The 24,243-nt window shown below is 35.3% G+C and overlaps 1 long non-coding RNA gene across 1 annotated transcript in view; it reads left to right on the plus strand.

The window, feature by feature from the left end:
- LOC105483763 (uncharacterized) overlaps positions 1 to 23,919 on the plus strand; it is a 49,911-nt gene extending 25,992 nt beyond the window's left edge. Inside the window, exons 3-4 of the long non-coding RNA XR_988571.3 lie at positions 8,442 to 8,513; positions 23,360 to 23,919. This is a non-coding gene — a long non-coding RNA (uncharacterized lncRNA). The remainder of the gene's footprint in view (positions 1 to 8,441; positions 8,514 to 23,359) is intronic.
- The last annotated feature ends 324 nt before the right edge of the window (positions 23,920 to 24,243 follow it).

The raw sequence follows: 24,243 nt of genomic DNA on the forward strand, positions 1-24,243 counted from the left end.
GTGGTAATTTGTTATAGCTGGCCCAGGAAACAAACATAACGCTCTTACATGCATCATTTCGCATAATATTTCAAACTCTCTGCATGGACTCCCCAAGGGTCCATGAAGCCTAAGTTAAACAGATCTGAAATAGAAATGTCCAGGCAACTGTGGTCAACGTAGTGAGGGGACTGAGGGAAAACTTGTAATTTGTGACAAACATCAACCAGGAATACTTAGCCTGCAGAGGAGAGGAGAGACATGATGACTTTCCTCAAATGTTTGGAAAACTATTAAATCTATGTGTCCTCACAGGTGGGTAGACATATAATTTGTCATCTAAAATAGGGCATTGCTGAGAGTTACAGGGGGCAGTATTAACTTGTTGTAGGGACAAAAACCTATATAAACAAAGACTGTCCCAGGAAAACTAGGTCATATGATCAATCTACACACAGGAGAAAACCAGTGTCAAAGGATGGGACAGAGAAAAAAGACAGACATAATTTGGCTCAAAACAAGGAAGAACTTTGAAAGAAAATAATCCAACACCTCACCAGACCTGTTTTAGTAGAAAGTGGAGAATAATTTGGCAGAGAATTTTAGAGGTGCAGCATTTTACATTCAAGGAGACCTCTAAAGTCATTTCCTATTCTAACATTCTATGTTCTATCATTCTACTCCAAATTCGAATTTAACCATTTTCAACACATACTTCTGGAATGATAAAAGTATTGACTTTGGAGTCCCTCAAGAACCAATTTTTAATTCTGGTTCTGTTAATTTTCAGTTATATGATATTAGTAAATATATTTAGTTTTATTGAGTACAGTAATATCTATTTCAAAGGGTGATTGTGAGGTTTAAATAATATATGAAAAAATTCAGCACAATGTCTGACACATAATAGGTGAACAATAAATTAAAATTCTTTTACCCTAGTAAGTCCTAAGCATATAAGTATAGGTTTTGTTATTTTTTTTTATTGAGTAAATTAATGCAAATGAGTTCTTTAGAGATTATTATTGCTTAGGTTTTTTAGACCTTTGGAAGTAAAAAATGATGTTTTTCATATACGTTTGAGGGGAAAGGGTAAGAAGGAAGAAAGAAAAGAAAGAAGAAAGGAAAGAATAGAGCATAATAATGAACAAATGAATGAATGAGAGATGAAAGGAAGAAAGAAGGGAGAGAGGGAGGAGGGAGGAAGGAGGGGAATTAGGGAGGGTAGGAAAGAAAAGAAACAAGAAAAAAGTTCATAGTGATCCTTTTGTTACATGGAGGACAACTGCGCCATGAAGATTTTAACTGGCGTCAAAGGCATGTAATCTGATTCAGGCTGAAGTGTATAACTAATGTCCTTCAGAAACCTTGTGACAATTTCTGTAATGTTCTGAATAGATTAATATGTGAATGCCTCAGATACTGTGCAATAGTTTGTCCTCAGCTAAAATAAGACATAAATGCTTTGGGTACAATTTATTCTAGTTATCTGAAATACGTTTTTAGCAACTTAAATTTCTATCAACAAGTCTTTAGTGAGTCTACTGCTTTTAAGGGCTCTAATCAAGACAATAGTTATAGGGGGCATAGATAATAACATTTGTCCTAGTTTTCAGGGTTCTCATGAGGATCAGATGTGATAATAGAGTGAAAAAGCCTTAAAACCTTAATTGCTATAGAGTGAAAAATTCTATTAATAATAACGAGAGTCAATGACAACAATTCTGGTGAAAAAAGTCAGGTCTCCTTGGCGGTAGGGAAATGATGTATATACTGCTGACCCACGGGCATGTGGAGAATCCAGCTCTGATTTTGAAATATAGGGCACCTGGAGAACACATGGACTAACTTTGAACGTAATTCCAAAGTGGTAAACCAAAAGTCTGCCAATTTGAAAGAGATAAAGACATTGGGGATTTCAAGTACATGAAGTATAAAACCCCAAAGGCAGACCATTTTCAAGAAGCAGCATGTCAAGTATTGGTGACCTGTACCAGGCTTGCCAAAGGCTGCAAGATGATATCGTGCATTGTGCAGATGACCACAAATGCCCAGGGCACCGTGGCACTTTCCCAACTTTGTTAACTGGCACTGACCTCCTTCGGTTTATCCTTCCCATGGACCATGCTCTTAAAGGCAGAATAATTTACCGGAAGGTTAAATTGTACATGTTCTGCTTCTATATTTCTTCCCCCTTTATTGCAGGCAGCCAGGCTTTGTAATTATGGTCTTAAGGATTTGATCAGAGCCAAACAGAAGCATTGAAATGTTAATGGGTCTTTCTGCCTTTTATTTAAAACAAGATTTCTAGAAAAAAAAAAAAAATATGTGGTCTTGCTCTGTTGCCCTGGCTGGAGTGTAGTAGCATGATTTTGGCTCACTGTAGCCTTGACCTCTCAGGTTCAATCCTCCCACCTCAGCCTCCTGAGTAGCTGGAACAACAAGCACGTGCCTAGCTAATTTTGTTTATTATTTGTAGAGATGAGGTCGCACTATGTTGCCCGGGCTGGTCTCCAGCTCCTGGGCTCAAGTGGTCTTCCCAACTCAACCTTCTAAAGTGCTGGGATTATAGGTATGAGCCACTACACCCAGCCTGACCTCTGACTTCTTTTAAAGCCATGACCCTACTTGAGTATTTTACTCAATCTCATGTTCCTTGAAGTGTGATCCATTAAAATATTGTCCTTACCCTTCCTTTTACTTCCTATAAGAATGTAGCTGTCTCAGTATGGCAGATTCCAGCGTGGAGACAGCTGCTTAAGGAGAACTTTTTTTTTTCTCAAAAAAGTCTACTCTCCACTTCCACGTTTCCAATGATGTGAGAATGAATGAACATGAGACTGAACTTACTAAAATGCTTGAATCCCTATTTATTTGGATTTTTATGTAGAAATTTCACTCTTTTTCAGGACTCAGCTCAGACATTCCCTTCCCAGTCTTCCTTTATTTCCTAATACTAAGTTAGGAGATCGCTGTTTGTTGTTCTGTGGAACCTTACCTATCATGAGTCTTACCATCATATGCAATTGCCTGTTTGTTTCTCAACTTCTCTGTCTTCCCACAGAATTGTGTGCATCCCAGGGGCAGGGGCTGTGTCTTAACTCTGAAACCTGTAGGTAGTGTCTTATAAACAAATAAATATAACATTGTGACTGCTGATACTTCTGAGAGATTATCGACTCATGGATTGGAGTTTTGAGAAAAAGACTCTTCACCAAATGGATCTAGAAAGAATTCCTGTCACAAATAGCCTCTCAATTTGAGGGAATGGTACTTATCTTTTTGCCTAACTTGAAAACCAAAGAGAGACTTGAGAAAGAAATATATACTAAACTTAGTAAATATTCAAAGAAGAAAAAGATAAAATAGCAACAGGAGAAGGAGAAGTATATACAATATTATTCTCATAATTTTAAATTAACTTTCTTTAAACATAAACACAAAATTACAACTTAAAACTCCAAAGTAGTTAATAAAATTATTTGTAGCACTTCATCGGTCATGCCACCAAATATAATTAATCTAAAAACTTTTTTAAATGACCCAAGTGAAAATATCGTATTTCCCGGTGTGAAGTTCAGATTTTCAATGAAATTGAATATAGGAAAAATAAAGTCTGGGAATTAAATTTTTAAAATCAGAATTTAATAGTGATCTAGAGCATAATTTTTCATTGCTTATTTTTATGGAATATTTAGTTCTTACATATTATGGATTTTTCAAGGTCTTTGTATTGGCATTCACATATTACATGGATATATTTTTCCCTTTCAACACGAGTGAACTATAAAAGGAAACCTTATGCTCTTCAGCAACTGATTATAACACCACATTTGCTGCTATTATTAAAATTGTTCATTTTCACAGCGTTATATAAAAAAATGTGATCCAGGATGAAACCTGGCTTACAAAGTCACAACTCACAAGTGAATTTTAAACAGTCTAGAAGAATCTATTCATTTGTTTATAACATGCAATTTTATGAATCAAATATAGACATGATAATTTTAGATACCTTTTACAGTTGCATCACCAACAAATGGTTTGTTTAAAAATATAGTTGTGATTTAAAAAGGACATGTGCTACCACAATATTTTAACACTTCTTTCCTTGTGAGCTAGAGGGGGACCAAAAAAAAGCAGTCCTTTTCTGTTTTCCCCAGAAAAACAGACATCCTCCATTTCTACCTTTTTGTTTGTGAACCTTAAACTATTGCCTAGGCCAATGGTTTTCAACTTTTCTTATAGTAATCTAAACCATTTCTCAAATTATGTTTTTTTTTTGCAGAACCATCACCCATACAAAACATGAAAGAAGAGCTGCTCTGGTTGAGGCAGAGGATTTGAATCCCTGCAGGAATAGCTGCCTCTGTCTCGTTATCCCCATCCTCCTCCTGTGGTCTCTGAATAGAGTATAAACCTGGAGCCCCGTTGCTCCAAGGTAGTCCCGGTTTACACCAGTTGTTCTGGCATAGTTATAAATAGCTTCCCCTTTCACCTTTATTAACTGCATGGCTATCATACCTCTGAGGCACTGCTACATAACTAAACTGCTTACAGAACGCAGATGAAAACTGCTGGTCTAGAGCCAATCTAGAGGTCAGGTGACTCCTCTCCTCGTGCATCAGGCAGTAGCTACACGTTCTGCCAGCAAAACCAATTCCACCAGGCTATCTTACATTCTAGACAAATTTGGCTACCCAGTAAGCAAAATAGAGTTTGTGCAAAACAAAAATCCATTTCTTTCCCTACCAATGTACTGTTGTATTCAGTGTTTCTGCTAATCTTACCAACTCCCTAGTCCTTGAAGCCAAAACTCTAGTTAATTTTTAATTCTCTTTCCTCTTTATGCCAAAAATGCATTTTGTTGTCAACTTCTATCAATTCTATCCCCAAATGTCTCTCCCATGTGCTTTTTAACCTCCATTGTCACTGTTATTTCTCTAATGAAGTCCATGTTTGTTCACACATTGGTGGGCCAAGGCAAAACCCCGTGCACCTTTTAATTCCTACTTCAAACATCTCTTCATCAATTTCCCTCCTTGATATTTACCGTCATCCCCACAAACTTTTCCCAATTTCTCTCGCTTGAAGGAATCTCTTTGTCTTGTGAACATTATTAGCATTTTATCCACACCTCACTTATGACTCACGCAATTTTCCACTTTCAATTACAAGTATTGTCATGTTTTGTTTCCTCTTTTAGCTTATCAGTTCTTTAAAGGCGAGATGTATAATTAACTTTGGTGTTTTGAATAACATCTTGTACTTTGAACCTCTATGAGTATTTATCAAATGAATAAATAATTGGATGGATGAACAAATACATACAAAGATATAAGTTGCTTCAATGTATTCATTGCTTCAGCCTTTACAATCTGACAAGAATTATGATACACTATTCACTATCTTCCCCATTCCAAACAAAAAAATCTACTTCATTTGTCCTGAGCTCAAACCGCCTTCTATGATCCTTTTCACAAGTGACCTACATACAGTGCTTTCCCCCTTACCTTCTGCTACTTTTATATGCCCTCCAGGTTTTCAAAATTCAAGTCACAATTAAGCTTCTCTTCACCACTAGCTTAATTAGATAGCCCCGCTGAGCAACATTGTTACGCTATATCATTTAACCGTCCCTATTCCCTGGTACCACCAACTTTAAATCATGCAAATAACACAAAGAACAGGTAAAACTAATTCATAGTTGTCTATACCATGCATTTCTCCCAGACTTTTCTAATATTTCACAATTTTTTAGTATTTACTATGTACCAGGTACTGTTCTGAGAGTTTTATCTGTAATGACCCATTAATTTTCAGAGTTACCATAAAGCAGGTCATATCCTTCTGTTAAAAATTAGGAAACTGAGGCCAAGAAAGAACAGGCAAATAAGAATAACTGGACTTCAAATACAGGTAGTATTAATGTGGTGTCAGCTTCTATGCTTATTGCTAGTACATATTTCTGCTTCTCAGAGCTTTGAACATGCTGTGCCTGATATCCTGAGGTTAATCATACGGTGTAATAAAAAGCCTTTAAAGTTACTCGAGGTCAAAGTCTACATCTGCTACCCCATAGCTCTGAGACCTGAAACAAGACACAAGATACATAACTGAACTCTGTTTTCTTATTTCTAATATAGGGAAAATTCTAGTGCTATGAAAATGGAATGAGTTATATTTCATCAAAAAAAATCCAGCAAAAACAATATGTGGTGGGTGTTTAATAATACACAAAGTAAATCAGAGTGGAGATTGGTAATACGAGGATGATTCCAACAGAACCAAGGTGCCAATCATATTGTCGTCATGCTTGCCACATGGTCCTCAGCCTTCAACAAAAGGAGGCCAGGTGGTATGATGGTTGAGAGCCTGGGGTCCAGAGTCAGTCTTTCTGGGTCTAAACCCCAGATCTATAAAATACAAGTTGTATGAAGTTGAGCACATTTCCTCATCTCATTAAGCTTCAGTGTCTTCAACTGTTAAATAAGAAAAATAATAGCACCTATGTCATAAGGCCATTGTGAAGATTTGATGAGTTGAAATCATAAACAAGCTATAGTGCATAGCAAGCTGTGATTACTAACAAACTAGAATTTTTTAACACCTCAGCTCAAATTGCCAGAACAGCTCCTGAGTGGTCCTCAAGCATTTAGGAACTTTCTTTTACAATCCTGTACGTCATTGCAAGGATCATTGTGGTAAGCTAAGCAGAAGACTTCTTATGGATTTATCTATTTATCTATTTATTTATTTATTTTAGAGGCAAGATCTTGGTCTGTCACTCAGGCTGCACTGCGGTGGCACGATTACAGCTCACTGTAGCCTCTAACTCATGGGCTCAATCAATCCTCCCACCTCAGCCCCCTAAGTATCTGGGACTACAGATGTGTGCCACCATGCCCAGCTAATTTTTAAAAAATTTCTATAGAGACCAGTTCTTTCTATGTTTCTAGGCTGATCTTAAACTCCTGGGCTCAAGTGATCTTCCCACTTTGGCCCTCCAAAGTACTGGGATTACAGGGTTGAGCCGCTGCACGTGGCTGGTAAGCACAATTCCAGATGACTTCCACGTCCTTAGTGTCCTATTGTTACTCCTGTGATTATGTTACCTTACATGGCAAAAGGGATTTGGGAGATGTAATTAGGAAAGGTTATCTAAGTGGGATAATCTAATTACATGAACCCTTTAAAGCACAGAGTTTTCTCAGGCTGGTGGTAGAACAGGAAGTCAAAAAGATTGGAAGCACAAGAAGGACTCATTGCTGTACTGCTGCCCTGGAGGTTGGAGGGAGCTATAAGAGAGGGAATGTGGGTGACTTCTAGGAGCAGAAAATAAACCCCAGATGACAGCCAGGAAGGAAACAAGACCTTAGTCCTATAGCTGCAAGTAATTGAAGTCAGCCAACATCCTAAATGAACTTGGAAGCAGATTCTTCTTCCAAGCCTCACGACAAGAGCCCAACCCAACTGACAGATAAAGGTCAAGCTGACCTTGACTTCCTCCTTATATGACCCTGAGCAGAGAATCCTGTCACCCTGTGCTGAATTCTATCTTACAAAACTGTGAGATAATAAATGGGTATTGTTTTAAGCTACTAAGTTATTTCTGTTACTGTGCAGAAATAGAAAACTAATAAAATCATTTTTCTAAATGATTGTTCATCATGTCAGTGGATTCTAATTATTTTAACCTGCTGTACAAGACCTTCCGAGGTCTTACTCCAATCTAATCTTTCTGACTGTATCTCACATTCGTTAGTTGCTTCCAGGTAAAAGTCACTCTCATCAGGAGACAATTAACTGATTTTACACTGTGCCTTTCATTTTCCAACCTCCTGCTCTTATTAATTGTTCTCAGTCACCAAGGCATACCTCCTCTCTACTTCTCAATTCCTTTGCGCTTTCCGTTTAGCATCTCTCCATGTGTCTTAAATTCCCATGTAGAGGGAATGGCAGACTCCACGCTTTAACATTTTCCATTTCTGGTCCTTTTACAATGGGTTTCCTGATTCTTGATGGTGAGAATATTTGATAATGAAGATATTGATGAGCATATTGATAAGAGCGATCTTACAGAAATGACAATAACAATAACAGCAATAGCACAATACATCATTTTATTAAATACCTAGAATGTCCCAAGCTCTGTGTTAAATACTTTACACGCTTTCTTTTACTTCCCTTCATCAATCCTATTAGACAGCTTTAAATAGCCCCAGTTTATAGATTCAGAAAGATGGTTTAAATGACTTGCCTCAAATTATATAGGTAGCAAAGAACACACATTCATCTATTTGACTCAAAAACTACTTTTGCTGGATTTTAGTCTTATGTTGTTTCAAATGCTAGGAGAGACTGAAGAATTTGGGATTCTGAACTCATATGGTGCCTTGGACAATGACATTGTTTTCAGTTAAAAATTTAATCAAAATTTTTTTGCAATCTACTTGTGCCAGGTACTGTGTAAGGCACCAGAAACATAAAGAAGAATGAATAAGCTGACGCATCTTGTGGAGTTCACCGTCAAGGTAGGATTTCTTGAGAAAAAGAATCCCTTAAAGGGCAGAGTAAGACTGTCAAAGGCAAGGGGTGTTCCATTAAGAGGAGACAGAGTATGAAATGCTATAGAAGGCCTGATGAGCTTGGGAAACAATGAGTATTAGGGTGAAGATGCAGACAACCAAGCAGTGAAAGAGGTGAGAGGCTGGAGAGGCACAGTGGTCAAACTTAGAGGGCAGATTGCACATACTCAACAATTATACGCAGCACAGAGGCAGTTGATTAGACTTAAACAAGATTGGTAATATTAATAAGAATAGATAGCACTCATTGCATGGTCACTTCTTGGCACTGAGGCAAGAGCTTCACATATATGTTATATTTTCTAATCTTTCTAATTATCCTATACGGCAATATTTTAAGCCCATTTTACAAATGAGGAAAGTAAAGTTTTGAGAGATTAATCTATTTGCCCCATTGAAAGCTATTAATTGGTTGATTTAAAATTCAAACCCTGTTTCCCTGAAACCAAAGCTCACATTCTTAACTACTACATTTGATCAGGTCCCAGTGGTAAAGTGGAAATTGTAGGTTAGGCTGTATTTTAGAATTAGAAGGACTCATTAGCTAATTGAATAGTTTTGTTTACTTATGTGTTATACAGTAATTATAAACATATGTTCACTCACCTAAAGGTTTATGTTCTTATGATATTATGGCAGCAGTGTGAGAGAGAGTATGTTTTCCATTTGGACTTATAAGGGTGAATTTGAAATTCTTGGTCTTCATAATTTTTTATTATCTGGAATCACTTAAAGATACTCTTTAAAAAGCTCTTTCACGTGATTTATCTTAAAACCTTATTGGCACATCTGCATACCTTGAGTCTTAAACATGCATATTTCTGTGAAGTCCTCAGATGTGAGAGACACACCCTTCTCCGGTAACTTATTGGTTCTGAGGAAAATGATAACATAAACATTGAGTTTAAACATTTACTCTTTCCAATACTTGGAGAATAAAGTGCTCCTATCTTAGCAAAAGTATTTCAGATGTCACAGGTGTTCTTTCCTTTACCAGATTAGAGAAATCATATCATATCTCAAATATTGTTTATTAGTTGTCCCAATGTTTAGAAAACCTTTAAATGTGAAAGGAACACAGCTAGAGGCTTCATTAGGAGGTAATTCCTACCAATGGCGAGTTGGCCATCTAGATGGGAAAATGCCATGTATTATAAAAAATAAAACCAAAGCATTATTACATGATCAATACAAAATGAAATAATTAATGCTGTCAGAATTGAGAGGAAGAAGAGATTTGGCAGTAATTCATAAAAGAGAAGGAGGAGAATATGATCTGAGTCTTCAAAGAAGGATCAGATTTTAATGATTTCTGTTGAAAAGAGGAAAGAGAACATTGAAAGGAAGATGATTAAGCATCAGCAATGGCAAGAAGATTAGGACATGGTTAATTTTTTTCTAGATAAAGATGGAAGACCAGCTATCTGGAGATGAAAGTTTGTCTAGAAAAGGAGATGTTACTATTTTGGCAATCACCTATGTGTTTGAAACTCTAATGAAAGCTATGAACTCACTTCAGAAAACTACACAAATGCAAATACGCTAAATTATCCCATTGTACCAACACAACTACTGTCAGTACGGGGGTACACATCGCTTAGACCATGTCTAGTTATGGATATATAGGTGCATTTCTACAAATCCATCTATTAGTTTTATGTGTGTCTATTTATGTGTATCTGTGAAGGTGTCTCCTCCTTCCCATAAGGACTGATATTTGGTCATTTACAGCAGCAGATTCAAGTGCAGAGACTGATGACATTCCTTTTGAAACCAAAGATGCTGTTATATTCAGAATTATTTTATTAGAGTAGGCGTTTGTTCCTTCGAATATCTGAATATCTTTTTGGAATAAAACCAGCTTTTTTCTTAATTATATCTAAATAAAACTACACACTCATACTAAAAATTTTAAACAATATATAAAAGGCTAAGAAGAAATATGAAAAATCAGGTGAAATTCCAACAAGAGCCCTGTAACATAATTAATGCAGTCATCCAATTTAGTAGTGCTATGTGAGTTAAATTGGAAAAGAAAAAGCCTAGAAACCAGGAAATCAGTTAGACAACCATGCAATCATCTGACAAACAAGGCTATGAGGAAAACTCACCAGCAGTGATAGTCAGAGCCAAGTTGTGTTGAGCAACTAATTTGTGCAAAGCAGACACACTCTGAAGAAATAAAAAAGACATGACCTGTGTGCTCTAGGAGCTCAATTTAGTGGAATAGACCAGTTCTAGCATAATTGAGGTTCACAAAACATGGCCAGGGAATTTGTGTGAATAAGACTAATTCCTGGTACATGTCCTTTTCCACCTTCATGCTGTGTTGGGAAACATTTCAAATCCACATTTTAGATTTAGGGTTAGGGGATATGTGATAGGCAAAAGAGACTCACTATATCAAGCCTATAGTTGTACCAACGTTTAGAAAATCTTTAAATCAACATAAATCATTTCATTTTGAAATGCAAAGAAGGACACAGGTTTGTACAAAAAGAAAGGTTCCAGGGGTATAGGTACCTGAGGGTGGATGTAGTCTCTTTAAAAGGTGAATTCTCAGAAAATATTTATCTCTACTAAAAATACAGAAAAAAAATTAGCTGGGTGTGGTGGCAGGCAGCTGTAGTCCCAGCTACTTGGGAGGCTGAGGCAGGAGAATGGCATGAACCCGGGAGGCAGAGCTTGCAGTAAGCCGAGGTCATGCTACTGCACTCAGCCTGGGTGACAGAGCAAGACCCCATCTCAAAAAAAAAAAAAAAAAAAAAAAAAAAGAAATTATCCCTTGATGGCTGTCTGGCCAGAAAGGTCAGACTTGGGTAACATTTGTTAATGATTATCTAAGTGCCAGAATTATTTTGGAATGTGCCTAAAGCTAATTTTCAAAGCAGGAGTAAAATATGAGATTCATTGAGAAGATAACAATTATTTGAAAACAAAAGGGAAAAATAATGAGTGAGACAGAAAATATACAATTCTACAAGTAGCTGGGGCTTTTTCCCCTATTATTTTAGTTTCTGATTATCTGGAATATTTTCCAATGAATTCACTTTTTTGTATTAACAAGCAACATAAAATAGTGCATTCATTTTATTATCTGTGCATTTGTCTGACAAAAATTAACTATAATGACATGTCAAACATAGTACAATTAGAAATGAAAAATTAAATTGATAGTATTACTGTGACTTTATTTTGTATTTTATTATAATGTACTTTTCAAACAATTTAGGACAATATAAGGAGGGAATATGGAAAACAAAACTTTGAGAATGCACACATGATTAAATCATTTCATACTAAAATCTGCATCTGATTCTTCCACAACTATTGAGGCTAGATCACTTTCTAATGTCGCTATTCTAATAATATATATAATATATATAAATCATACAAGATATGCAAATAAGTATTAATATATGATTTACTTATGGCAACTTATATAGATTTTATATTGAACTGGCACTGCATATTCCCCATTCTAATTTCACTAACACTAGCTAAGTCTTCTTAATAATCTAAACACAACTTCTAAGCTGGGAGGGGCTGCAATTCATTTTCTGATTCAATTCCAAAGTTCCTTTCAGAGTAATAAAAACATTTTCTAAGGAAACAGAGGATGACCTTGCTTCATTATTTAAGCAGCTCCACCTCTGTTTTTTTTCCAAACTTACCATGGAGTTAGCTTCAAGGACACTTTTTTTCATAAAGGTTTTTTGAGAAGGAATGATGTCACCATGGGAATTGTCAAGCTTGATTCTTTCCCAGAGACATTACTCTGAGCTAGATATTAGGAGAAGGGGCCCAAATAGAGAACTCTTCAAAGACATACCTAGATTTAGATCTAGATCCACATCTGGTCTTTCTTAGGAAAAGACTTTGCTTTGAAAGTAATTCAGAGGGACACAAAAAATTTAAAAGTAGCTATAGATATCTTTCAGTGTCAAAAATACTGAGATAATAAATCACTACCATCAATTCAGAAAAAGATGAAATTGGGTGTCATTACATTATATTTTTAATTTTAATTTTGTTTTAGTTTTCTTCTGGTGAAGACATTATGGCTCACTAAATCATATAAAGTAAATATGCTAAAGTTATATTGAAAGCAAATGGTCAAATAGTATGTGAGGAAAAGATTCGAATACACGTATAATTTCTCCATCTCGTCCCAAGTTGATGGATTACAATACATCATCCAAATTCTGTTCCAAGTTTCAAAAGTGTAAAGATTATGGGTAAATTTAGAGAATAAATGTATATAAAAAAGAGCTTTTGTCATATGATTAAAAACAAAATGTCAGTGTAGATTGGGTCTGCATTCTACACAATGCAACTCAATTATTTGGGTCAGATGTTCATTTTAATTCAAGTGCCTCCAAATCCCAACTCTTTTTCATTTTTTAAAAAGAATTAAACTACACAGCCCTAAATTCCATCTATTTCTTTTTGGAACTATGGTAAGAACCTTGATTATTTTTTCACCTAGAATGCTCTAATTGCATTTTAGTTTATCTCTCTTTCTAGGTTTTATCACCTTAGTCCACCACCCTCCTCACAATTTGACCATGCAATTTTCTTTCTTTCTTTGTTTCTTTCTCTTTCTTTCTTTTCTCTTTCTTTCTTTCTTTCTTTCTTTCTTTCTTTCTTTCTTTCTTTCTTTCTTTCTTTTTCTTTCTTTCTTTCTCTCTTTCTCTTTCTTTTTTCTTTCTCTCTTTCTTTCTTTCTCCCTTCCTTCCTTCCTTCCTTCCTTCCTTCCTTCCTTCCTTCCTTCCTTCCTTCCTTCCTTCCTTCCTTCCTTCCTTTCTCTCTCTTTCTTTCTTTCTTTCTTTCTTTCTTTCTTTCTTTCTTTCTTTCTTTCTTTCTTTCTTTCTTTCTTTCTTTCTTTCTTTCTTCTTTCTCTTTCTTTCTTTCTCTCTCTCTCTCTTTCTTTCTCTTTCCTTCCTTCCTTTCTTTCTTTTCTTTTCTTTTCTCTTTTCTTTTCTTTTCTTTTCTTTTCTTTTCTTTTCTTTTCTTTTCTTTCTTTCTTTCTTTCTTTCTTTCTTTCTTTCTTTCTTTCTTTCTTTCTTTCTTTCTTTCTTTCCTTTCTTTCTTCTCTTTTTTTTTTTTTTTTTTTTGTGAGACAAGGTCTTAATCTGTCACCCAGGCTGGAGTGCAGGGCAGCTTCGACCTCCTGGGCTTAAAGGATCCTCCCTCTTCAGCCTCCCAAGAAGCTGGAACTACAGGCATGAACCACTGCACCCAACTAATTTTTGTATTTTTTGTGGAGACGGGGTCTCGCCATGTTGCCTAAGCTAGTCTGAAACTCCTGGGCTCAAGCAATCCTCCCACCTTGGCCTCTCAAAGTGCTGAGATTATAGGTGTGAGCTACCATGCCAAGCCTCACGTGACTTCCTTAATGCCAAGTTCTTCATTGACTTTCTTTGGCTTTCAGCCTAGTGGACAGGCCGTTGATCTTCTGTGGCACACTTTATTGGACCCTTCTGTTATGATGTCCTCATGTACACCCTAAGCTATCCCTTCCAGAAAAACCTTTATTCCAGTTCACTATCTAAAATGCTTAACAGCTTTGCTAAGCTAAAATGTCGGTTGCTTAGGCTTAAAACCTGGGATCTTTTTTTTTTTTTAAATAACCCTCTCTGTCAGCTGTTAGTTTATCAGTACAAAATATTACATATTAAAATTGTAAGACATGAACAAACACAATCAATTTTATGTAGTCACTTTTATTTCAAATTTTAAAATATCAATCTATTTAACAGCAGTTGCTAAAGGATATTCTTTGCTCTTCAACTTTTTTATACTCACAAAAAGAACTACATTCATTTCAAGCTCAGTGTCTTCACAAAGTAAAAACAGAGAGAGTCAGAAAGTCAATCTGAATTTGAAAAGATCTTTATTTTTCAAAGTTTTAAGGTGGATCCTCAATTATGTCATGTTGAGAAGAATTTTAGTCTAGATGGCTAACAGAAGAACTTTTGTCAGTAGAACCGACAAAATGTGCCTGGAAAATGTTCAACTATTTTGAAAATAAATGTCAGGACGTCAACTCCCGTTCCTCTTGCCACAGGCTATCATTATTTGGCCATATAACTAACTCATTAGCCCTGGCCCTATATATTAACCCCATGAGGGAAGAGTAAACAAAGTGAGGCAGAGTCTGCTAATCAACTTTCAGTGCTTTAATGTCACACACACATAAAAAAAAAAAAAAACAAAAAAAAACAAAAAAAAAAACCTACTTTGTTTTCTTCTTCAATGTTACTTTTTCAGTTGGGCAATTTACAATAGATTTACATTCACAGTCATAAAAAATAACAATAAAAGAAAAGTAATTCTACTACTTTTCAGTCAGTAATGCTGGTAAACGAAATCTGACATAGACAGGAGAGAATGCATACTTGCTGGAGGAGAGAGGAAGTTAGCATTCATAAAGCATTTATCATTATCCCAGTAATAGTAACATTCTAAAAGGCTCTGTCACTTATGTTCTGTCTTCATTTTGCAATCTTCTAGTGTATAGAGTACATCTAGTGTATACAGTAGTAATAACTTCAAGGTAATCATGGAATGTTCAAGAGCAAATGGGCTTTAATGTATTTGTATTTTTTTAATTAAGTTACACCTGGCAACGATATGAAAAAAATAATCAAAATTATATAGTCAGTAGTTATATAATTTTCATTTAAGGTCCCGTTGTCATGTACATTATTTAAAGTAATTCAGCTTATTTTTTAAGCTACCCTAGAAGCCAGTTTGAAGATGGTTTGAGTGCATATATGGAAAGAGGGAAGGGAATTAGACTTGGGGATTCTTTTTTCTAGCCCATATAGTTCTATAAGTTATTTACGCAGTGAAATCAAAACTCCATCTTCAAGTTGGGACTTCAAGATTTCTCTGTAAGGAGTTTATCATGGCACTGTACGTAACAGCAAAAAAGTGGAAATAATTGGATGTCTAACCTAAGGGATTAATTGATCAATATAGGATGCTGATATGGCAGAATGTTAAATAGCCATTAAAAGATACTGAAAAATATCATTATAAGTAGGAAAAGATCATAAAATATTACCTTATACTTATAAAATAAATACACGTATATATATTTATTGTGTGTATATATATAGAACATATATTTGTGTATATATATAGTAGAATATATATTTATATATAGGATAAATACTGGAAGGACATGCACAAAAACAGAAACATGGTTTATCTTTATGCCTTGGTACTATAGATGGTTATTAGTGTCTCCTTTTTACTTATAGCATTAAAATTTCCTATAGTAAACATGTTACAGTATTGCTTTTCTAATAAGATAAGGAAATAAGATAAGGAAATTATCTTTTCTAATAAGATAAGATAAAATATATTTTAAGATTTATGTCATTCCAGAAAAAACATTTTTTATATATATACACACACACATATGACTGCATGTATGTGTGTATATATATACATAGATATATATGTTCATATATAATTTAAGATATATCACTGAAAATGTCTTGTCACACAAAAATGCATCTGAACCTGGGTTGAAAGGATTGCAAATAAATGATCAATGAAATAATTTTCATTTCTATTTTGTACTCTGATTACTTTGCAAAAGCAGAAACGAGCTAGTGTCTTGAAAGTTTGAGTTCCATAGCCTTGCCCTAATCTTGTAGGCATTAATTCAAGGTTGGATACATTTTCAATTTTCCTTTTAATCAAGTCTATGAGCCAGAAACCATGAAAGGAGATCATTGCAGCTAAGTTGCAGCTGTAGCTCCTCACCTTCAAAACTGAAGATCAGGCATATTAGGAGTACAAAGTTCATTTAGCCCAAAACAAGAAAGAAAAAAATTAATTACACCCCCACAACATACTCACATATTCACCCCACAGTGTTTCCCAAGATTCAGTCAGAGTTCTTAGGAAATGTCTTAATATGTGAGATCATTTCACATCTACTTAAAAAATATCATGTAACTACACATATATTTTAAAAATAAAAAACAAAAAAGAGAAAAAATCTATAATCTCAACATTCTAATAAATCACAAATGAAATTAGGAAAATATTTGTATTTATAAGGATTAAAAAAAATCTCAATTATATGAATTTATCCATATCATTATTACATCCTCATTACAAACCTGAATATTCAAATGTACATAATAGGTAAAATTCTTTTGTGTTTTCATAATGATTTTAAATTAGTTCTCTTGTAGCAAATACGTGTCCATATCTCCATTTTATAATTTCAATAGTCCCTCATATTTTTCCATTAAAACCCAGATCACAGTAAGTATATGTAATTTCATAATTTTATTTATTAATATATCTCCACAATAAGATCCTAAGAAATTACAGGATGAGGACTATTCTAGCTTTTGATTACTCTGGTACCCCTGGCACCCAGCTCAATTATTGTCACGCAGTAAGGCTGAAAATGAAGGAATGACAGTTATCCAATGAATGAATAGGAAGTCTCTTCACTTAATCAGCATCATTTGATCCACTCTGAATCTGCTGTCTACTTTTGAATCAAACATCTCTTTTCACAGATTTTCCTTACATTCTTTCTTTGAAAATTTACTGTAGGATTATTTTATGTGTTTAACCCTATATTACAGAGTTATTTAATACATATGCATTTTATAGGATGAATGCATAATTTACATCCAGTAAAATTTACACTTACAGGAAGTCTGGATTTCAGGGACCATGATAGACCTCCATGAGTGCATAATACTTGCCATTGTGGTATAATGGAAACACCAATATACCATGATATGCCATTGTTGTATATTAGAAACACGTATTCTGGAATAAAATTAACCTGGGTTCAAATGCATGCTTGCTTATGTACTTGTGTGATCTTGGATAGATTATCCTAATTTCTTTGAGTGTCAATATAAACATCGATACATTCAAAATGTAAGCAACCTAACTGGCCATGGTTGTAGTTGTAAATAATAAATAACACATATATAGTACCCGGTACATAGAAAGAATTTTCGTAATATTAGTTCCAATCTTTAACAAACTCAGACATTAATGCTAAATAGAGAACAAGTGACTTTGGTTTTCTACTTTTTACAGGATTTCACATTTTATATCCTATTTAGGAAATCATAACTGTGAATGAAATAATTCATAAAACTCATGTTATCTATGAAATTGTCTCAGGATCATGAACTGCCTTTACCAAAACAACAAATAGTTTGCTCCTAGAAGAATTTCTTTTGCAGCATAACATCACTAATACAAGCCATCTCCACAGAAAAAAAAAAGGAAGCTACAGATACAGTTCAGGATAAACATAATTTAGCGAAGCAACAAAGTTCACACATTAATTTATGAGAGTGTCTACAGTTTGCCATTCAAAGCAGATGGTCGAGATCTTGGAATCACCTTACAAGCAAAGTAACAACATGCCTGCCTGTTATTATGGCTATGTGCTGCCAGGGATTTGAGTCAACTGGAAGAAAACATGATTTATTCAATGATACATTTGTGTCATACCCAATTGTTTTATCCATAATTAGTAGAGACGTATACTTCACAGGTATTCAGCTGAAGTTAATTGGGGTCTTGGCATTAAAAAAAACACTGTAGGGTGTATAAAGCAATTAGACTGCCTGTGTGTTTCTTACAGTCATCGACCCACTGAATTTTATTTTTTAAGTAACCTCTTGTTTTATTCAGGGATAATAGGAAAGAACAAGTAAATAAATGAAATTCACACACAAAAATCCAAATATCTGAAACTTTGAACGTATTTTCCCACAAAACTAACAAAAATAATACTTATTATTAGTCAATAAATGACTACTACTTTACATGCATTATCTCATTTAATACTTACCACAACCCTATAAGCATGGTTCTATCATTAACCCCAACGTACAAATGAGGAAATCTGGGCTAGTAGAAGTTGAGAAACTTAACCGAGTTCACATAGTTGGTAAATTGGCAAATTCCAGTGAATGTACCATTCAACCTTTCCAAAGCCTGTTCTTTTAACCATTCTCACCCAGGAACTGCTAACAAGGATTCAAATTAAATGATTAGAGAGTGTTAGGCCATCATAGATGTTGATCACTGATGATCAACAAAATAACTAAAAGACAAGTAATTGGAGGAAGATATATCAAAAAGCAGGATAGCGCATAGATTTTACAGGTGAGGGTGACCTTCAAGATCACTTTGTTCAGTGTCCTCATGATAAGAGTCCAAGATAGAGAAGATAAGGAAGATCAAGCCCAGGTCACTTTCTATGGCCTGACATCTTCTCATAATATCATTGTATAAAAACCTTAATAATATTTGTCTTCTTATACAGCTGGAAAAAAATTCTATTCTACTTCTGACCTCTACCTTGATTTTGTAAGAATTCAGTAATTTAGATAATGTGCTATGTAGCTTTCTTCTTCTTGTTCCGAAATAATCGCCATGTCAGTAAGACCTATGCTTTAGTGATTAGCTCTGTGGAAAAGGAAATGAAACATTCTATAAATGGAGTAATTTTCTTCTCTAATGAAGTAAGAAAATACGCAGTTGGTGAACTGATGTTTAGCATATTTATAATTATTTCCATACTACTATAAAAGACACAATATCACATCTGCTTCTGGCTGCAGAACAGGTTAAGAACACAATTTAACTCTACAGTCAACGTTAGTTCCAAAACACCTGGTTGCATAAGAAGAGGGAATTTGGGGATTCAGAATTTGCTCCAGGAAATATCTTCAGTTTAACTTCATCTTCATCTCCATTTTACTCTGCATACTCTCAGCAATTACATGTTCAATTGTCTTTCTTGGGCTCTTTTAGCTTTCTAAATATATCCTTTTTTTCTATGAACATATTTGATCTCTTCAAACTATTTTGCCTCATGGATCAACTCTATCCTTTTTTGCTATATAGTATGTTCTCACTCCTTCATCTGTAGCTGCAACACTTTGCATACCTGATATATAATTCTAATCTGTTTTAGAACAACTTGATATGTAGGGAACTCAATCATGCATTCATTCAACAAATATTTATTCTATGACAGGTCTATGTTAGGAGCTGACCATACAAGAAATCAATATCCAATTCTTCCACAGTTAAAAGTACTTAAGAAACAGCTATGTGCAGGGTGTTATGGAAGAAATTAACCCAGTCTGGCTTCCACAGATGTCTCCTTCAGGGAAGCAATCCTGAGCTAAGACTTGAAAAATTAGTAAGAAATTTAGCCTGGTAAAGTATTGGCAGGGAAGGGCATTCTAGCCAGAAGGGGTAGCATGTATTATCTTGATATATAAAGAAAGCAGTACCAAAGTACCAATAATTAGACACACTTTAAATTTATTTCCATTTTTATTTTTTACTTTTTTTTGCAATCAGTTTGCCCAGATTGAATACACTTTTATAAAGCAAACAATGGTTTGTCTTTAAATTACTGTCAGCTAAAGTGAACAATGGCAATAGATTTCAGATCATCAGCACTATCATAGATTTCCTCTAAAACCTTGGCCTAGTCCAGTTTTTCATCTGTAGATGAGAATGTACTGTTTCAACCCACAAAGAGTAGTTGTAATGGTTATGTGAGAAGAATCCATGTTGTACCCTAAGCATTATGCCTTGCACAAATTATTTTAACTGTGATTAATTAATTTCCAAGTCTAGATCTGGTTATAGAAAGAGACAAGAAGTCACTTAAAATTTTAATATATTTAAAAATATAAGTATATATTTATATATGTACACACACATACATATTTACATATAACCCTGAACACAACAGTTTAGACTGGGATAAAAGAGCCAATAAATGAAGGAAGTTCACAAAGTTGAGGAGTTAAAACAGGTAAGGGAAGTGCTAAATGAAAGAATGCCACTCTTGGGTTTTTAACCATGACCTGAAATTACATTTGTTCTCAGAACTTGATATCCTAAATGGCCTTAAGAGTCTGGGAACTCGGTATCCCTTTTGTGCCCTCAGTTTAACTCTAGAACCCATGTTGTTCTTTCGGCCTACGTATATAGTTATTAAGTCTTGACTGAAAAGCACAAGTCCTTAACCAATCTGCAATAGGTTTCCTTAAAGATGCCCCCATTCCATTCAAATGCAAGCAGTGTTTTACTTTAAAAAGGCACTTTCTCAATGGAAGATTGATTTTCTACAAGCAAAAGGAGCTGTGGCATTTCCTTCTGTAAGCACGAAGAGAAGTGTTAATTATTTACTAGAGTAAGAGGTAGCTGATTAGGCTAATACGTTTAATATTTACCAGAATCTAACTATTTTTTAAAATAAATGACTACTCTGTGATAGATCCAAGTAGAGGATACTTAATGTTTCTGTTTAATCTCATTTTTATCTTAACTACTTACGGGAACAAGTCTTGAGAAGGAAAAGCAAATAAATAAAAGTTTATCATATAAAGTTGTTAGCCTTATGCAAGTTAATATCTGCAATACTTGTCAGAGCACTGTGGCTCATGCCTGTAATCCCAACGCACTGGGAGACTGAGGTGGGATGATCTCTTGAGCCCAGAAGTTTGAGACCAACCGGGGCAATATGGTGAAACCTCATCGCTATAAAAAATACAAACATCAACTGGCTGTTGCCTGTAGTCCCTGCTACTTAGGAGGCTGAGGTGGGAGGATTGCTTGAGGCTGGGAGGTGGAGACTGCCACTGCCTTCCACTCTGGATGACAGTGTGAGACTGTGATCTACTGTATTTCAGCCACCATGATCCTTGCTAAACTTTGAGTCCCTCTAGGACAAATCTGTCTTATTTTCCTGTAGGATATGCTGAGTCTTATTCTACTGACCGTTCTGTGCTAATGCCATGCCTACCACTGAAGGATCTTTGGATGGATAAAATAAGTAGACAAACAAATGAATCAACCATACATACATGCATAAAGAAGCATAAATTATTTACAAAGCACTATAGAGCTAAGTATGAAAAAATAAGTGGGATACACATTGTGTCTTTAGTTCATAAAAAATACAACTGGCTGCTGACTGTGGACTCTGAAATAAAATTAAAATAAGAGTACTGTTTAAATTAAAATAGCTGCTCGGATAGAATGGTTCTTTAAGAGAAATTACACTAACTGTTTCTATCAACACATTTTAGCAATCTTATTATTTTTCTATCCTAACATTTGATTTAACGAACACTTATTGACCAATAATATGTGTTATGAATAAGACTGTTTCTTGCAGTTGGCAGGAATTGCGGCAATTTAATGGTAACTCTAGATATTTCATGCTTACCAGAATTTCTGATTCATATATGTAAAATTAATTTAAAAAATGAAAAAAAAAAAAAACACTTTATTATCTGGTAGTGTCCAGGCTTTTTCTAAATGTGGTGTCTACAAAAGGAGGAAGCAGTAATCGATGATTTAATAAATTGAGAATTAGGTTTTTCTAAATAAATATTTTCCGATAATGAGCTCCTTTCTTTAAAACATTTTCTATTTTTTGCCGGGCGCAGTGACTCACGCCTGTAAAATCCCAGCACTTTGGGAGGCCGAGGCGGGCAGATCACGAGGTCAGGAGACCGATTGGTATCTCCTGGCTAACACGGTGAAACCCCGTCTGTCCTAAAAATATTTTAAAAATTATCTAGGCGTGGGGGTGGGCGCCTGTAGTCCCAGCTACGCGGGAGGCTGAGGCAGGAGAATGGCGCGAACCCCGGAGGCGGAGCTCGCAGCGAGCCGAGCCAGTGACACTGCACTCCAGCCTGGGTGACAGAGCCAGATTCCGTCTCAAAAAAAAAGAAAAAAAAATTCTATTTTTTCCTTCTTAAAATGACACATGCACATTAATTGCTCAATATTTACTCTAACATTTAAAACATATAAGATTATTTCCAGAAATGTACAAAAATGGAATGCATATGTGCATATGTATTATTTTAATAATCAAACATTAGAAAAGTATATATTGTAGAAAGAAGAATTCCTCCATTAGACTTCAATACAGTGAAAAGTGCTCATCCTATGATAACAGAGAGATGTGGGGGCTGGAAGAGAGGGTGTAGGTCAGGCTGTAGCTCTCAAAGTGGCTGTCCTGTTCACCTGTCAGCAAAGTTAGTAATCCAAACAAAGATTTACTCCATCATTTCATCCAATCTATAAATGCAAAACTAAAACAGGATCTCCCAATCTATTAGATACAGTCATCTGATTGGATTATGGTAATTGATATGATTAGATGAACAGTCAAATTAGATAAAGTAACCTATGTGCTGACATCATGATTTTAAAGCCTATGATTTTGTTAATTCCACCCTTCTGATTACTATTGGTGGCACTTGAATACAGTGGTTGCCTTTATTTGTGGTTTCGCATTCCAAGATTTCATTTACCTGTGGTCAACTGCAGTCAGAAAATGGGTGAGTACAGTACCATATTTTGAGAGAGAGAGAGAAAGAGAGAGGGAGAGAAAAAGGGAGAAAAGGAAAGAGAGACCCCATTCACATAACTTTTAGTACAGTATATTGTTATGTTTGTTCTATTTTGTTATTATTGATGTTAATATCTTACTGTGCTTAATTTATACACCAAACTTTATCATGGGCATTTATCGGTAGGAAAAATCTGTATATAGAGTTTGATACTATCCATGGTTTCAGGCATTCACTGGGGGTCTTGGCAACTATCCTCCAAGAATAAGGGATTACCACTGTGCACAGAATAATTGAGCTTCTTCAGACGCTAGTCCATTTGGGGAGGCAGCCTCAAGAGAAACACCACATAGCTTGTAATAACCCTACCTTTTTCTTTAAATGTAGGATTTGCCAGTTTTATCTCCAAGAATGATGACTTCAAACAAGAACACCCCAGAACATACTGGAACAATTTGACCTGATGACAATTCCTCTTATTCAAGACTCGCTGAACCCTTCTTTGATAAGTGAGAGTGCTGGTTGATCCATGGCCACAGTGTCCTTTGCCTAATTAATGACCTTTATCTTACTAGATGTCAGACTGCAAAAATGTCCACTTACACGTTTTACCCAGTTAGAGGTCCCCCTCTTTTCTCCCCCAAACTTCAATTCTCTGCTTTCAATTATTCTCAAAATATTTCCATGTTTGTTTGTATCACCTAAAAGCATTTTTTTTTTTCATTGAACAAATATTTCTTTATTTAATACCACCATATGCATGGCATGGCTAGGGATGAGAGAGGAGGGAGAGAAGGAGCCTTAATTTAAAGAAAAAACAAGGGGCAGGCGAGGTGGCTCACGCCTGTAATCCCAGCACTTTGGGAGGCTGAGGCGGGCAGATCATGAGGTCAGGAGATCGAGACCACCCTAGCTAACACGGTGAAACCCTGTCTCTACTAAAAAATACAAAAAAAAAAAAAAAAAAAAAAATTAGCTGGGTGTGGTGGCGGGCGCCCGTAGTCCCACCTGCTCGGGAGGCTGAGGCAGGAGAATGGCGAGAACCCGGGAAGTAGAGCTTGCAGTGAGCCGAGATCGTGCCACTGCACTCCAGACTGGGTGACAGAGTGATACTCTGTCTCAATATAAAATAAAATAAAATATAGAAAAAACAAATATTGATCATGTTCTTGAGGTGATTACAAACTAGCATAGCCATGTACATAACTATTATAATGAGGTTTTTAAATAGTAGTTATTACCAAAATAAAGAAAGAAAAAGAACATTTAGA

This window comes from Macaca nemestrina, chromosome 10 (assembly GCF_043159975.1).
Source record: "Macaca nemestrina isolate mMacNem1 chromosome 10, mMacNem.hap1, whole genome shotgun sequence".
NCBI classification, from domain to species: Eukaryota; Metazoa; Chordata; class Mammalia; order Primates; family Cercopithecidae; genus Macaca; species Macaca nemestrina.